The following is a 6,538-nucleotide window of genomic DNA, read 5'->3' on the forward strand; positions in this document are numbered from 1 at the left end:
CACGGACTCCCGCTTGTGCCTGGGCTGGGGGTGAGGGCGGAGAGTGGGGGTAGCTGAGTCAGGCCCCCCCACATTAGCATTTAAATTGGAGTCGTTGCTGCGGGCTCATGAATAATGAATCTGGAGCCCTGGTAGATCTCCCCCTCCCACTGCCTTTAGCCTCTTGTGCCCGCTCTGCTTGGGAGGAAAGCCCCCAAGGCTCCCAGCCTGTCTGGCCCCTGCCTTCACCCCTGCTCCAGCACTGAGGGCTCGCCCGCCTTCCTGTTCCTCTTCATTGGGCCTGGCTCGAGCTCCGAGTGTAAGGATTCCAAAAGGAAGGGTGCAGGATTCTGGCTGGGCTGTGGGGCGCTGGCGATGGGCTCGGGGACTGAGAGCCACGGGCCTGATCCTGGGTCACCAGTGGCTGCTCTTCCCAGTTCCTGCCCAGCCCGGCCCCAGCCTGTTTTCCGCTTTGCCAGCTCCATCTGCTCCTAGCCTGGCTTTTGGCAGAGTCGGGGTTCTCCCCACCCGAGGCCTGCGTGGGGGCTGTCTCTTACTCCCCTGGCAGGTCGGGCAGACCTAAACTGGTGCCTCGTCCTCCCCAAGTCCGGGAGTGGGGGTGGGGGGTACTCGTGCTGGGAGGGCAGGGGCCCTGGCCACCTCCCACCACCCTGACTCCGCCCTTTGGGAGGTCTCAGTCCTCTCCACATTCCCCACGCCCCAGAGCAACCCAGCCATCTCTCATGTTTGCCCATGACCCCCATGTGCCGCCTCTTGGTACCCCCCTTTCCCCAGCTGTGGGTGCAGAGCTTAGTTGCCAGATGAGCTGGTAATGATCGTAATCTGCTAATTGAGAGGAATCTAATTACCCAAAGAGAATGGGGGGGCAGGGCGTGGGTGGGAGGGAGGAGGGGGTCCTGGCAGCAGGCAGGGGTGGCAGGCGGCGGGGCACCGAGACCTCGTTATCAGCACCGTAGTCTGGGACAGAGCCCAGGATTTCATAGCTTCTTAGCTGGGCCATGGGGAAGACCTGCTCCCCCAGTAGCCGGGCTGAGGATAGTGTGGGGATTGGGTTGGATGTGCGCTCCCGGGCCCCCTCCGGCCCAGCAGGCTGCATGAGAGCAGGCGTGAAAGGAGCCAGGCTTCAGCAGCCCAGACCTACAACCTGCCTGTGCTTAGACTCTTCCCCATCTCCCGGCCCTTCCTCCAGCCCAGATCTTCCATTTGCATGGGGTGGGGAGGAGGCCGCGGATGCCTCCTATGGGCCTGGGGTCAGCTCCCTGAGGGAGAAGCCGGGAGACGGCTGGGCTATGGGTCTGGGGCCGGGGTCTCTTCCCTGCCCCCCACCCCAGTCCTGACCCTTCTGTTCCAAGTGGTTGGCAGAGGCCATGGCAGCTCCATCATAAATATGATAATTTAATTATTTTCTCAGCAAAACACCGTGAAATCCAATAAGTCTGTGTCAGGCCCTGGCCCCCGGGACCCCCCTCCTAGACCCAGTGGGGGTGGAGAGGCACTGGAAGGGGAAAGGGTCAGCGTTTGGGATGGGGGGATAGCTACTGTAGCTGGGATCTTTGAAACCTGCCCCTCCCACCAGGCTGGCAGAGTCCCTATCGAGGGCTCCTGGGGAGGTCGGGGAAGTCTTAGGAATTGTAACGCCCTCCACTCCTCTCTGGCTCTTGTCTGCCCTGGGAAAGACAGCGCCCCATCCATCTCTGAGGGCACAGCTCAGGGCCCACGATGTGGGAGCCCCCTTCTCCTCCACATCTAGGTCTTCATTGGCCCTGTATGGGTAGAAGGGTGCTGGTCCCCAAAGGGTTTGAGGAGAGAGAACCAAGGGAACTGGGGTGGGAGGTGGGGGGATGAGCGGGGGAAGGGATGCGGGGGAGGGGTGTGCTCCTGCCATTAGTGCTTTTTTAGGTTTCCATAAAAAGATTATTCTGTAAAATCAGTGAGGGGGAGCAGGCTTGTTGGGGGGGGGGGGGAAGGGCCCTGGGGCGGGGGGGGGGGGGGCGGGGGGGGGGGGGGGGGGGGGCAGGGCTCTCCTCTCCCTCCTGTTCCCTTTGGCGAGGCTGACCTGGGCCCCAGTCCCACCCCAGTCTCCATCCCCTCCCCCTGGCGCTTAGCAGCCATTATCGGGGGAGCAGATTGCCACCCCCTCCCCCTCTCCGGGAAGCAGGCACAGCTGGGGCCCCGCCACATCTGCCGCATCAGCACGGAGCACAGCTGGGTGTGCCCAGAGCCGCGCTCCCCAAAACACAAAGGGGAGGGCGGGGGCCAAGGAGAGCCTAGACCCCGGAGACAGACACACTGACACCTCTGCCAACAGACACACTCCTCAGGGTGAAGCTACACCCACCACCACCACACACGCGCTCCCTCCTGTGCAGACAGGAGAACTGACAAACACGCAATTACTCTGCCCCGCCCGCCACCCCCGCTCCCCTCCTCCCGCCCCTTCTTCCTCCTCCCCTTCCTTCCCTCCAGGCTCCCCTCCGCTGCCTGGGCCACCTGGGTTCTTCTGGAGGGAGCAGGGGCCTCCCCTTTCCCGAGCACCCCTTTCTGAGAGGCCTGGAGAACAGGAGGGCAGGAGGTAGTGAGGGGCTGCAGGTCTGAGCCGGGATCCTGGGCAAAGCCGCTGTCCTCCCTCCATGCCCATACTCCTCGCCACAAAGAAATCCCCTGTAGAACCCTGGTTCGTGCCTCTTTGGGTGTGATGGGGTCTCTATCCCAGGGCCAGCTGGCTGAGCACCCTTGACTGATGCTCCCTGTGACGGTGTTCCATCAGCCACCTCAAGGAGGCGCTGTGTGCCCTCTGTTCTTTAGCCTGGAGCTCAGAGGCTCCCGGGGCTATTCCCTGCCACCCCCCAATCTGGCATGCACTCCACTGCTTAGCTCTGCTACCCTTGGCGTGTGCAGGGCATGGGGGCTCGCCAGTAGTGGTCAAGCCCCTATCCCCAGAGAGATGAGCAGGGACCTCTTCTTTCCTGTCTTTGCCAGGAGATAGCCACCTTCTGGCCCTCTGATTTAATCTGGCCCCTTTCACAGCCCTCGCTTCTCCCGCTCTGGTCTCCGCTCTTCTTGGTCCTGATGTCCTGCCCTCAGCCCTCTCCTTCCTGCCCCGCACCCCCGTCCCCCGTCCAGCGCCGTGCCCCCGCCCCTGCCCCTCAGAGCTTTAATCCCTCCTGCTGCTGTGCCGCCTTATCTGCTCCCAGCAGCTTTCACTGCTGCAAAGCCCTCTCCCCCTCCTTCTCTGGATCTTTTCCCCCTCCTTTCCTGGCTCCCTCTTCTCTCTGACCAGCACCCCCACTCCCAGCCTCTCTCTGCCTCTCAGGCTCCCAGGATGGCTTCTAGCTGACACCAAATTTGCACTCCAGTACCCTTTGCCCTGTCTCCAGGCTCCATTCTGAGGTTGCCCACCCCACGCCCACTCAGGTCCCTTCCTCCTCCCAACCTGCCCCCCCAACCCTGCAGGCCCCACAGACTTGGGAAGCTTCTGCTTCGCCAAGATTTTTTCTTCTTTCTTTCTTCCCTGCTCTCCCTTTTCTGGTCCCCTCCTCAGTTCCTCCAGCCACTGGCCCCCCGATCTTGGGCCCGGTGCCCTTCAGCCCCCAGTGATCCATGGCCTCAGCTTGGGCATCCCCAGAAGAGGATGGGATCAGGCCAGGCTGGCCCTACGTAGGACGGGGTAGGGGGTGCAGAATGCTGGCCTGCGGTGGGGGCAGGGTCTGGCGGTGGGACGCTAACCCTCTTCAGTCGCCTCCGATCACGTCCTGGCCTCCCCACCCCCCTTCGCTGGAACTCTCATTAACCGCTTCTCCTGCCTCGTCCGCAGCATAAATAACCCAGATAAATCAGCCGCCGTCCGCCCCCCGCCCCTCGGCCCCCGCACAGCCCGTTTGTCACCGCTGCTCGCTCACCAGCCAGGCCTGGCCCAGTCCCGGCCTCCGCTCCCCCATCCTTGTCCCTTCCCGCCCACGTCTGTCCCACACTAGCTCATCCCTTGGTCCGCACCAGAGCCAGGGTTGGGACAGGTGTCTGGGCTGGGAAGGGTGGCCAGGAGGTGCCGTCCATCCTCTGGGAGCGGAGGAGGCTGGGGACTCTCTCTAGGAGAATGCTAAGAGTTTGGGAATTGTGTCATTTATGAGTGGGCCACCCAGGAAAGGGGGCTGGGGCCCACCCAAGGTGCGAAGGGACAAATACAGACAGTGGGCGGGGGGGGGGGGGAGCTGCAGAGGTGGGGGGAGGGGAAGTCCCGAAAGCCCGGTGCGGTAAGGACCTTGGAGGCTCCCTTTGGAACCCCCAAGCTGGATCACGGAAGGTCTTTAGTTCTGCCTTTGAGGCCTCTTGCCCAAATAAAACCTGTACCTTCTCAGGTGCTCTGGCAGAACCTTCCTGCCCTGTCACTTCCCTCACTCTTCTGCCCCCGATTCCCATGCTCTCTGTCTTGTCCAGCTGTACAGATGCCACTCTAATCTCTCTGCCTAACGGTCCCTCCACGGCCATCAGGAAGCCTCGTTCACCCTCTAGGGGGTGGGAGTGGGTGGAGAATTGGACCAGGAATGGGGACAATTGAAGAGCAGAGGAAGCCTGCCCCTGCAGCCCCCTCACCCCTGTGTCTCTCCTGTGCCCCACACCCACTCCCAGCCGAGTCCCAGATGGACCCTCCCCCTCTGCTCTCACCCAGCACAGGTCCTGGCCAACCACACTTGGGCACCCCCATGCTCACTGCAGGGGTGCAGCTGGTCCCAGGGGGGTAGGTGGGGGAAGCCAGGAGGGGATGGGGGAGTTTGGGCACAGGGCGGGGGATGGGGGTGGGGAAGAAGCTGGGCCGGGCCCCAGGGACCAGCTGGGCAATGAGCCGGGGAAGCAGCCGGGAGGCTAAATGAGGGAGATTATCACCCAACTGCAGCGGGCAGAGGGAGGCAAGCAGGGGAGTGGGGAGGGGGGAAGGACGGGGGGGGGGGGCCAGGGGGGAAGGGGGTAGGGGGAAAGCGGGGGCAGAGGAGACAGAAGAGACCAAAAGGGGAGGCACAGGATGAGCGGAGGGGATGTGGGAGGGGGCTCCCACCAAGCATAAACAGATTCCTAGGGGTCTGGAAGACTGGGTGATGGGGACCTGGGGACAATTGGAGACAGATGGCTGTGGGGTAGGGCTGTGAGGGGTGAGTGCAGTGAACTGCTCGCTGCTCCACTTCCGCATGGCCTGGAACTCCCCCTCTCCACCCACTCCCCAGTTTCATTCCTTCAGAGGCTTCCTGCCTTGCCCTCTGGAGGAAAGAGGGTGTGATGTGGGCTGATGATGGAGGCCAGTATGTTAGGGGAGTATGACCCTGTGATCCTAATAGATCGCAGGGTAATTTAGGAACATGCATTGAGTCCAGGGTAGTGAGGACTGGGGAGAGCTTGGGGGACAGCTCCCCGCTTTCTTGGCAGAGCCCCAGACTGAAGTAACCTTAAAAAAGCAATTAAATCACCTTAAAAAAAAAAAACCCCGGTAAAAAAAAATCAAACCTAGGGGAAAGGGGGAGAGGCTGGGGGAGGAGGAGGTGGGGTGGAAGCACTAGAAGGGTCTGGGAGGCTAGTGGAGAGGGCAGAGCATGGCAGGGGGCACGGTCTGTGGTCACTCAGAGGTTCTGACTGCTAACTCAGCAGCTGCTTCCTGTGCCTTCCCCACTTTCCCCTCTGGGATGCTGCCAGAAGTAGCCCTGACCCCAGGAGTCTCCTCTTCCTGGCTGGGGGAGCCGACTTGGGGGAAGCCTAGCCGTAGCACCCCCGACCCCCGCAAGCTACTTTGAGGAGAGGCTGGGGACCACCCCAGCAGGGTGCCAAGCATGGCCGGGGCTCGGGGTTGGTGGGCTCCATGCTGGGGTGACCAGTGACTGATGAGGCCTGACCTGGCCTCGTAGCCAGAGTGAGCACTGAGTCCCTGCTCCCCAGGGTAGCCACCCCTCCTCAGGGTCCAGGCGGGGGCTGCGACTGGCAGGGCAGGCCTGACGCAGGGGAGGGGTGGCCTCTGGGCAACGGGTGGACCTGGGGCTCTAATCCCCAGCAGCTGCCGTTTCCCTCAGATCGATTCCCTTCTCACTTTTTTTTCAGCTGCTGGTTCCGCGGCTCGGATCGATGGAGCCGCCTCCCCCGCCCCTCTGAGCTTCCTCTCCCTGCTGCTCATTAGCGCCCCGATTAATCAGCGCCCCCCTTTCGTCTAGGGACAAGGGCTTCCTCCCCCCGTGAGGGCGCATGTTCTCACATGGGCCCCCCAGAACACCAGCGGCTCACTGTGACCACCCCACCCCAGGAGCACCAAGGCATTTCCTCCTGGGCTGCCAACAGGGGCCCCACCCCTGCCTGTGATAACAACCCACATGCCTGCTTCCCCTCCGCAAACCCACAGCCACGCCAGGGCTCTCTCCACCCTACCGTGCCCGTCACCCTCCGCTTCTGCTTCTGGGATAGGACTCCCTCCTGGTCAAGCCCACACATTTCTCCTCCCTCCCAAATCCCCGTCTGGGCTCTTCCTCTCTCTCCATTCCACCCTCTCCTCCACCCATCAGAACTC

Source organism: Enhydra lutris, unplaced genomic scaffold, assembly GCF_002288905.1.
Source record: "Enhydra lutris kenyoni isolate GAN:26980312 unplaced genomic scaffold, ASM228890v2 scaffoldscaffold1, whole genome shotgun sequence".
NCBI lineage: Eukaryota > Metazoa > Chordata > Mammalia > Carnivora > Mustelidae > Enhydra > Enhydra lutris.